The sequence below is a fragment of the Hipposideros armiger genome, unplaced genomic scaffold (genome assembly GCF_001890085.2).
Source record: "Hipposideros armiger isolate ML-2016 unplaced genomic scaffold, ASM189008v1 scaffold_84, whole genome shotgun sequence".
In the NCBI taxonomy this organism is placed as follows: Eukaryota; Metazoa; Chordata; class Mammalia; order Chiroptera; family Hipposideridae; genus Hipposideros; species Hipposideros armiger.
Window position 1 is genome coordinate 2505829 of NW_017731434.1, and position 11734 is coordinate 2517562.

An 11734-nucleotide genomic window follows, 5' to 3' on the forward strand; every position below is an offset into this window, starting at 1 on the left:
GCAGCCCAGCTCCAGGTTGAGCTGTTGTTCAGCATCTTAGCTGTAGAGGGCAGTGTCACTGGCCCTCATATGTGGGATCTGAACACGGGGCCCTCTGGCGTCCCAAGCCAGCTCTTAACCAACACGCCACTCGGCCAACCCAAGACCTCTTCATTTAATAGTATACATAGATCTGATGACTGAAGGAGCCAGTACTAGCCTTTGTAAGTAAATCTAGACTTGAAGAGCTTAACAGCCTTTAGAAACCAGCCAATTCAATCCCTGAACCTTGGAGTAGAGGAAGTTGACCTATAGATGTCAAATGAGTTGTCTGTGGCTATAAAACAGACTGATGGCAGTACTGAAACTCATGTCTTTTTTTCTTTTTTTCCATTACTTTTTTTTTTTTGCACAGAATAGTAGCTGGAAAAATGCATAAGCGACTGTATTTGAAGTGTCTATTCCTGGAAACCAAATTTTCTAATTATTGTTGATACTAATGATCAGAGAAATCTCCACACTGAAGTGTAGAAATATTCACATAATTTAAGGAACCTGTACTAGTACTTGTCAATATTCTTCAATATTCTTTATTATTTATGTGTGTTGCTAAGACTAGAACATGTTCTGATATCATGAAATTTAAACACTAGTTTAAACAATGTAAAAGTGAGTTTCTTAGTTTTTTGTTGTTGTTGTTATTGAAGATGATGAAACCACTGATACTACTAAGAGCTACAGAGTATGGAGGTTGCCTGGCGTAACTGGCAGGCCCTCCTGTTGAATTATCCCCAGAGCCTAAGTATCTGCATCCTTTAACCAATTCAGCTGCCTGGGTTAGTGAAATAATTCATGTGAACTAGTTGGTGAAACATAGCCCTTTGGTTTTACACTTGTCTCTGCACTGCACACGATCATAGAGCCCAGATAGTCTTCTGGAAAGTAAATCAAAGCCCCAAATGCCCCACAAGACTCAATTACCATGCAAGGCTGAAAGGTTTTTTTTTTACAGTCCACTTATGTGATACTGTTAGAAGAGGAAAATTTTGAAACTATGTGTGCTAGGCTCTGAAAATGGTTTTTGTGGCTCAGAGATGGCATATTGTTTTGTTGCTTGTTTTTGCTGAACCTTAGAGAAACCACTAGAGTAAAATTCCATGTAAATTGCTAAAGCATCAAATCAGAAGTGTCCTTGGGCATTGTAACATTGCAGAAAACCTCATTTCCCTTTTTATAAAGTTCTCTTCTTTTTTTTTATTTTTAGAATAGGCACAAGTTGTTTAGGGAGTAAAATACTCCTCTTTCAGAACAGATATGTCTTCTTTTGTTCATGTTTTGGAGACTTCAGAAAAATAGAAGCTCACTTTCACAGAAGTGAAGAATATCTTAGTGAATAAACAGCTAACTGCTAAATTCATATATTTGCCTATAAAGGGAGCAGTTTCATTTAAGAAACTTGAAAGGAACCAAAACCAGCGTATTTCATGGTTCCTTATAACCAAACCTACAAAGTACTAATTTCCTCGTGTTTAACTTTGTTGTCATTGCTACTGAGTAAATATGCATTTCTTTTACATACAGTATGTTTTATGCTTCACTCATTTTTCTGAGTTCACACAATTTTTGCTGTAGTCTCTCATTCACTTTAAAAACCTGTAATCTTCATCTATTTATAGAAGAGATTATAAATGTGCAGTTGTGCATTTGGTGAGTTGTTTTTTTCTGGCATCCTATTGCTTTATCTATAGGCATCATGCCTTAGCAGCAGTTCTCAACCTGTGGGTTGCGACCCCTTTGGGGGTCTAACAACCCTTTCAAGGGGTCGCCTAAGACCATCGGAAAACAAAAAGATATTTACATTACGATTCATAACAGTAGCAAAATTACAGTTACAGAGTAGCAACGAAAATAATTTTATGGTTGGGGGTCACCACAACATGAAGAAATGTATTAAGGGGTCGTTAGCGGGGCCTTCGATAGCTCAGTTGGTAGAGCAGAGGACTGTAGTGGAAAACTGTATTAAGGGGTCGCGGCATTAGGAAGGTTGAGAACCGCTGCCTTAGAGGAAAGCTTACTAAGTGGCAAAGGGCTACTGGTATATTTTAGTTTGGTTCACTTTTACAAGACAACTGAGGAGATGTAAACAAAGCCAGAGAGTATTTGTCATTGCAGGAAAAAAAAAAAAGTGGAGCAGCGGGGGCAGCAGGGGCAGTGGGTAGATTCAATATACTCAATATCCAAGGCAGGAAGATGTCTAGGAAACTACTGCAGACAATGACAAGAGTAAACGTTGTCCACAGTAACTGTCTGATGCTGAGGGATATTTACTTCCTTTCTGTGTCAGACTTGTTAGCAAAGTTCAGTTAGTACATAAACTGCTTAAAATGGAGAGGTCTTCATTCTTTCCTCTCTCCCTCCTTCACTACCTCCCTTCTTTCTTCCTTCTAGCCCTCCTTTTCTCCCTTATTTTCTTTCTAGAAAACTCAGCACTCTTCCAGTTGAACATCATAAGTGGGTAGTTTCTCATTTTACAAATCAGCTTACAGCACTCTATCAAACTCTATAAGAGATCCTTATTTGGGTATGATCTTAAAATGAGGGTATATTTGGGAACAAAATAATAACTTTTACTTGTATGCCAGGTTTATTAAAGGGCTGTATGCCTCATTCCATACTCTCAAATACTCTATGAGGTAGGTAATGTTACCATTCCACATACAAGGAAACCGAATCACAGAGAGTTTAAGTAGCTTGCCAAAGATTGCACAGCAAGTGATGGGCTGAAATTTTTAACTCAGGAAATTTGACCCAGAATCAATATTTAGTTGGGACAGGCTAATAGATATAACCAACAACCTCGAAATTTCATTGGCTTAACAAAATAAGGTTTGTTTCTCTCTAAAACATGAGTTCCATGTAGATGCTCCTCTCCAAGCACCTTGTTTTCAAGGATGACTCAGAGAGCAGGCTCCTCCCATCATGTGGCTTTGCCCTCCTCTGCTTCCTTGAAGTCTTTTCTCTTTGGCCTGCTAATGGGGAAACAGCATGGGGGATCCTGGTTGGAGGGTTTTTATGGGCAGGTCCAAAAGCAGTGTGCATCATTCTATCCACATTCCATTGACCAGGCCCAAAAATATGGCCTGATAGTGAGGTTGGCAATGTTTTCAAAGGAGAAAGAAAAGGAACAGGGTTTGATGAACATGTTTGTGATAGCCTCTGTTATATTATTCTTAGTCGTGATGGCATATAGTCTTTAAAAAATTACTCAGTTTTGTGCAACTTTTTTGATTAATTGTTTATGTTGATAATCCTTATTAGGAACACACACAAAAAATTTCTTTACATGGATGTCAGTCCCCACAACTCAAACAAAATCAACTATAGAAGAAAATATTGTTCTATGTCCTATTATGCCAAAAGAGAGGTATGATTTCTGTAAACGCTTTTAAGTGGCTTAATTCCACCGACAGAAGCAACATGATTTTTAATGTCTTAATAATCTGTACTTAAACTAAGATAGATCCATCCTCACCTCTGATCAACCCATTTTTTTGTATGTGCTTATTTGCTTTCAAGATGTCACAAAAATTAGACTCCCTTTTTAACTTTTCTTTGGTCGTTAAGTCTAGGTAGTGGCTGCGATGGTTTTTTAAAGTAAAACAATGAAACTGCTGGTTCTCATATCTTAAAATTACAAATATCTTTTTTGTACCCCTTATTCTTTCTCTGTTCACATTAGCATATGAACTTGCTAAAGCAAAAAGGTCCTAATATACCATACAAAGAGTTGCCCATCATCAAAATATCACAGGGTATATTCCTATGGAGAAAGATCCTTCATACTTTATTTCTCTTCAGCTCTGAACGTTTTTCTTCCCTTCCCAATACTTTCTATTTTTTGACATTACTTTCTTTAAGATATCTGGAAATCCTTTTCTCTTAATAATAGATTTCACATCTTAAAGCTCTTTTTCACCTAATAGGAAACTATTTCTGTCTTGGGGAAAATGCTTTGCATGTTAGCATATAAATCTTCTTAATTTGTCCATTGAGAGAGGTTAGTTGAGACACTAAAAACAAAATAATTAGAGAAGGGAACCTGCCAATGTTTACCTTCTTCCAGATCAATGTGAAATTCCTTTTAAGGACAAGAAAATATGGCACCTGGTTGGTAAATGACATAGGTTTTAATTTTTTTTTAAGAGTTGTTACTGGTAATAAGAGTATCTTAAGTTGCTTTACAGAATTAAATTAAGGTTCTCACTATCCTTAAACCCATGGCTAAATTTTTTTTTTTAAAGATTTTTATTGGGGAATTGGGAAGGGAACAGTGCTGGGGAATTGGGGGAAGGGGAACAGACAAGTTGCTGTTGTTTTGTTCTTCAGTCTAGTTGTGGAGGACATTGCCTCACTGGCCCAAGTTGGCACCATCATTGTGCTATTCCCAGCGAGGTAGATCAATCGCCGGCTTCTGGACGGCCACTCACAGCGGCTGCTGGCCGCTCATGCTGGCTGCTGGCTACATACGGTAGCCCATGGCAACCCACTGCCAAAGGGGCTGCAGCCTACGCCATCACCTGCGGCTCACAGCAGCCCAGCTCCAGGTTGAGCTGTTGTTCAGCATCTTAGCTGTAGAGGGCAGTGTCACTGGCCCTCATATGTGGGATCCGAACCGGGGCCCTCTGGCATCCCAAGCCAGTTCTTAACCATCGCACCACTCAGCCGGCCCCTAAAATTTTTGAATAACACAAATATACAGTGAGTGTCTATAGATCAGCAGCATCTTACACCATGCATTGTTAAGAGTTCTTGCATCTATCATTGGTAAAATTTTTCAAACATAATTTTCTATGCTTATGAAATTACTTAAAAATCTATATAATCTTACAAAATAATTTTCTTCCACATGCTTAAATTTCCCCAGAAGTATAGTACATACAATGAAATTTACTCAAAATGGTCTTCAATCTTCAGTGGCAGTTTTATTTCAAATTAAAATGGCTTATCCAACACCTCTTTTGATGATGCTGATTATAATGAGTTTCATCTCTAGTAAAAAAGGGTTCTCTACAATCTTTGATGGATAAAAGGACATTAATATTGGATGAGGACATTAATGTCATGCAAATGGATCTGTGGATCACGCAGAGCTGTGAGATGCTGTTCAATATGAAACAATAGAAAAAGGGAAAGAAAAAAAAAGCCATTCAGCAGTACAACCTATGAGTTCAGTGAAACCAAATGAAATTTGACAGGAGCAAATGTAAAGCTGGGCACTTAGGTTCACAAAAGCCAGGAGCATGACTTAACAGCAGTACTTATGAAAAATATTTGGAGGTTATAGAACACTCTAATATGAAACATAGCAATTTAAACAGTCATTATGACCTAAGATGCATAAAAGAGTCTAAGAACAAGAAGCCAAGCTCAGGACTGATCATACCCCTTCTGGAAGTATTTTTAAAACTTGTTTTTCCTCAATTTCTGATTAGACACATAGTATATTTTCATTGTCAAAAACATTGAAAAGACAGAAAGGTATGATACCCATTATCACGCTGGCCAGTATTCATCCAGTAGTTTTCTATAGAATTAATAAAACTATACATATATAATGCTATTTTATTGGGTTGTCAGAAAAGTCATGACATATTTTTTCTACGTTTTTCGTTGCAAAAATGTGTCATGACTTTTCTGACAACCCAATGTAACCTGCTTTTTCTCCTTAGTAAGAAATTGCAAGCATTTTCCTAATGTTACTAAATTATCCTAAAACATTTTCAGTAGCTTCAGTGTGCTGTAATCTAGTTAACCTTTCCTACATTGTCACTTTTCTCTATACTCGTATGATAAACAGGTTTGTTTTTTAATTGTTGAACACTTCCCTGATTTTTTACTTTTATCGTATCAGCATTTAGTGTGCCTGGTTCCCTGCATCCTTGCCAAAAATTGGGTTTATTTTTTCTATCTTTACCATTTTTACATATGCTAAAAATGTTATTTTACTTTAATTAGCATTTAATTCATGACTATGGAAATTAAACATTTTTTCATGTTTATTGACAATTTATATTACTTCTTTCATGAATTAGCTTTTCCAATATTTTATCTGTTTTTTATTGCATTGGGAGTCATGGTACTTTATTTATTTATTTACTTATTTATTTTCGATAAACAAAATTTTATTTCCATTTTTATAATCTCAATTCTCTACTTTTTTTATACTGAAGACATGAGTGTACATATAACCACATGTAACATAATACACTTATGGTTCATAAAATTTATTATTTTTTTTATTTTAAAAGTATATTATTCCTTTTTTTAATTTTTATTTTTACTCTATTTTTTATTATTATTAGTTTCAGGTGTACAGAACAATGCAATAGTTATCCTTTTCACCCCTCACAAAGTAACAACCCCCTTCCCCCTATCCACTGCCCTCCCACCCCCGATATCATATTTATCTATTACAATTCCATTGACTCCATTCCCACGCTCTACTCCACACCCCGTGACTATATGTATATATAATTATAGTTGACATGCAATATTATTCAACATCAGCTTCAGAAATACAGTGCAGTGGTCAAACCTCTACACTGTCTATGCAGTAGTCTCCTTAACAAGACATGAGTCCATCTGGCCCCTTAAAAAATATTTACAGGGCCGGCCAAGTGGCGCGATGGTTAAGAACTGGCTTGGGACACCAGAGGGCCCTGGTTCAGATCCCACATATGAGGGCCAGTGACACTGCCCTCCACAGCTAAGATGCTGAACAACAGCTCAACCTGGAGCTGGGCTGCTATGAGTCGCCGGCGACGGCGTAGGCTGCAGCCCCTGTGGCAGTGGGTTGCCATGGGCTACCGTATGTAGCCAGCAGCCAACATGAGTGGCCAGCAGCCGCAGTGAGCAGCTGTCCAGAAGCCGGCGACTGATCTGCTTCGCCCGGGAAGAGCGCAATGATGGTGCCAACTTGGGCCAGTGAAGCAACGTCCTCCACAACTAGGCTGAAGCACAAAAGGACAGCAACATGTCTGTTCCCTTCCCCCAATTCCTCAGCACTATTCCCATCTCCCCAATTCCCCAATAAAAAAAAATCTAAAAAAAAAATATTTACAACATTATTGATTATATTTCCCAGACTGTCTTTTCTATCCCTGAGGCTATATTGTAGTTACCAATTTGTATTTTCTCATCCCTTCCCTTCTCCTTCATCCCCACCCGCTCCCACCTAGCAACCCTCAGTTTTTCCTCTGTGTCTCTGAGAGTATTTCTGTTTATATTACTCATTTATTCAGTCCTTTAGAGTCCACATATAAGTGAGATCATATGGCATTTGTCTTTCTCTGACTGACTTATTTCACTTAGTATAATGTTCTCTAGGTCCATCTATATCATTGCATATGGAACGATTTCCTTCTTCTTTATAGCTGAGTAATACTCCATTGTATAAATGTATCACAGTTTCTTAATCCAGTCATCTACCGATGGGTATTTAAGTTGTTTCCAAGTCTTGGCTATTGTGAATAGCGCTGCAATGAACATAAGGGTACATATATTTTTTCGAATTAATGTCTTGGGTTTTTCTGAATAAATACCTAAGAGTGGAATTGCTGGGTCGTAAGGTAGTTTCATTTCCAGTTTTTTGAGATACCTTCATACTGATTTCCATAGTGGCTGCACCAATCTGCAGTCCCACCAACAATGCACCAGGGTTCCCTTTTCCCCACAACCTCTCCAGCATTTGTTGTTTGTTGATTTATTGATGATAGCCATTCTGACTGGAATGAGGTGGTATCTCATTGTGGTTTTTATTTGCATCTCTCTAATGATTAGTGAGGTTGAGTATTTTTTCATATGCCTGTTGGCCACCTGTATGTCCTCTTTAGAAAAATGTCTCTTCATATCCTCTGCCCATTTTTTAATTGGGTTGTTTGTTTTTTTGGTGTTGAGTTGCATGAGTGTTTTATAAATTTTGGATATTAACCCCTTATCAGATATCTCATTGACAAATATCTTCTCACATTCAGCAGGCTTCCTGTTTGTTTTATTGATGGTTTCCTTTGTTGTGGGAGTCTCAGTACTTTAAAGATACAAACAAATGAGAAGTCATTCAAAAGAAAGGGAACAGGTTAAAAGCAATCAGGATCTTGAAGGAACTGGAAGCCTTTTGTACCAGGGATTAGAAACATTTAGCAAGCTTGACAGAATGTGTTAGAGAGAACTAAATTCAAACATTTAAAAGGCATTCATTCAGATACAAAATTTAAACTCTGTGGCTCCATTAGATGGAACTAGAACCAACGGATGAAATTTTAGATTTTATCTCAGGAGGGCATTCAGAAGAGTCCAAAATTAGAATATACATTTGTGCAACGAGTGAATTTGTGTGATATATTTGCAGATAGATCAGACCACCCACTTGTTCAGTGTTTTATGCAAGTAGATGGAAAGTTGGACTCAGTGGTCCCCCAGGTCCCCTCCAAAGCACACGTCCTGTGAAATGGGATGCAACTGCACATGAGAAAGCAAGATTTGACACTGAAACTCTGAAAAAACAAGCTTAGAATGGTTGAAATTTGAGAGCCCCTGGCCTTAGCAGCAGCATATTCAGACACCATCTCTTAAGACAAATTATTTCTGTTGATGGCTAATTTCATCAAACTCATATTCAGAGTTGGTTCCCAAATTCTGGGGGTATACTCCATTGCTGGTGGGTATACACATACCACCCCCAACCCCACCACCCCCACTCTCCCACTGCCTATCAATGACTTGATTCTCATCAGGCTTCACAAGGCGCTATAACTTCCTTTGCTTCCCAGTGGGGGAAATTAGTTCACATTTTATATACCATATTTTTATATACTTGCAATTGCATTATGCCTTTGAAATGTAATGACTCAAGAAAATTGCATTTAGTATTATAGCATTCCTCATGTTGGTAATTTATGATAATGGATGTCACTGTAGATTTAGAAGTCATTTATATTGTCCACCTTTCCCTATTTCTGCTAGATTAAATAAATTCTTCATATTGAGTTTTGCTGCATTTTTCAGTTTTCTAGTCTGTACCACTCACTTTCAGTATATTTATAATCCTTTTATCTAGTCTTTGTAGTTTCAAAATGATGCCTAGGATATTTTAAGTTTTGAACAATCAATACCCTTTTCAAATTGCCCTCTTAAGGTTTTTGTAAAATAATAGTCTCTATAATGCAACTTTAAATTACCTGCCTTTTCCTTTACTAGACTTAATCCAAGAAGGCTAATTGAACATTAAGCATTTTAATCATCCCATGCTGTCAAAACTGTCTTCTCTTTACTGAGAATTGAATAGGCCATGAGCTTAATTGTGTTCTTGGCAATGTAACTAGAGTGAAAGCTTGATAATATGATTAGTATATCACTATGAAATCAGTCCTGGTATTTATTAATACCTATATAAAAATATTATTTCAACAAATATACATTGAACATAACCAAATTCATGGTATTTCCTTTCTTTATGGAGTTTACCAGAGCTAGATAAATAAATCAAAATCCCAAATAAATACACGATGACCCAGAACAAAGTAATGGCCACCAGAATAATGCAAATAAAAATGCCATGTGTTATATAGAAGTATAAGAAGTATAAGGAAATAATGATTCAGATATAAAAATTGTCATTGCATTATATGTTCAAGTAATGTTCAAATATAGGGTGATTCACACTCTCAGAAAGCCACAGCACATGGTGGATCTCAGGAAGTTCAGCTTGAGGTTCTATTAGCAATGCCTTATAGAAATGGCTAATACAGGAGAGAGCCAGCAAGATGTAAAGATGCTTTCATCTAATACAAGATGAGGCTTCCTGACAGCAGCATCTTGTAGAAGAAAAGCAATGTTTATTTGAAAATGTAGGGGTTATTTCTGAAAAATTAAATGAAAATGTCCATGGAATAGTAAAATGCTAAAAACTCTTGTGTCTTAACTGGAACCTTCCAGGGGACACTAGGGTTTGGTCAAGACTAGGGTACTATTGTGAAATGTATTCACTGAACATACAGCACCTTTCAGAGACATTTTAAAGTTCACTGTGAATTCAAGTAGCATAGGATGTGGAACCAATGTAGGTATAAATGTGGGTCCGTTTTATTCCTTTACCCATGTAGATCAATTAGTCTTGTGTTATTATTCTTGATATGCATTCACTCTCTGCTTTAGGAGTTACCATGAATGTGAATTGCTCTCATTATGCTTTTTATTATGACAGTTTCATCTATACTTATATACTGAGCTTGAACGAAAATTTTCTAATGTAATGATAGTTGCATGCATCTAATTGGAGACTTAAGCCAGGCTACAAAACAGACTGGGAAAGCAAAAATCCTAATATACACCTGTCCCAACTTTTATGTGTTGTCTACAACTTCCAAAGAAAATCTAATAGACAAGTCACACTCTTATGGAATTAAATGGCTTTGATGACCTAAATAACCTACTTATGTCTTCCTGGAAGTGACCTATTCCAGGAAAAATTATTATTGTGTGTGATAGGTGAGTTACTCTGGGTGGAAAATAAAGGTAAAGAGAAAGGAGATAGCTAGTCATAAGGTCATATATAATAACTCTTCCATGCCTCTTCTCAACCACTGTTGAAATCTTATATTCTTTCCTAATGGTTCTTTTTTACATTATATATCCAGCCAGAAGTGCTACCCAGGTGATCTCATGAACTATGGTAGAGTCCAGGAAGGGATCTACATATATTTGGTCAATTGATTTTCATAAAGATGCCTAAATAACATGGAAAAAGAATAGTCTTTACAACATATGGTGCTGAAACAATTGGACATCTATATGAAAAAAAAAATCTCAATTCTTATCTCATACCATTCAGAAAAATTAACCTGAAATGGATGGTTAATCTACTTGTAAGAGATAAAACAATACACATTTTTAGAAGAAAACAAAGTATAAATTCTTCATGACTTTGGGTTAGACAAAGATTTCCTGGGATGCAAAAAGCAAAACTCTTTTTCAAGGACACTATTAAGAAAATGAAATACAAGCCACAGACAGGAGAAAATATTTGCAACACACATAGCTGACAAAGGACTTATATCCTGAATATGTAAAGAACTCTCACAGCTCAATAATAAAAAGACCACAAATCTTAATTTAAAATGGGCAAACAGTTTTAACATATGCTTTTCGAAGAAAGATATACAAATGTCCAATAAGCACATGAAAAGATGCTCAACATCACAAGGAAATATAAATGAAAACGGAATACTCTACTAGGCACAAAGGACTCATTGGTGAAAAAATTCAACATAGCTCCTGCCTTTATGGAGTTTACAGTATAATGAAAGATACAGACAAGTGCATAAAGAAGGGATAAATGCTGGAATAGGAAAAATGCAGGTGTTTTGGAGGTGATAATGGAGGAGATCATAACACACACAAGAGTTTGGACAAAGGGATTATCAAGGCAGGCTTCCTGATGAAAGTGAATTTAACCTGATAAGAAAGCTGAGTGAAAGCAGATTGAGCAAAGGGATATGGAGAAGATAAGCATGGACAAGAAGCAATATAATGCAGAAAGCATGACAAGTTCAAGAATCCAACAAAAGTGTACTATGACTGGTTGGAGGAAAACCACAGGGGTGAGAGGTACAAGGTTGTGGTTAGAAAGAAACAAGCAATTTAATTAGAGATCAGATCACACAAGTCTTACTGGCTGTCAGGAGTTTAAACTTGATTG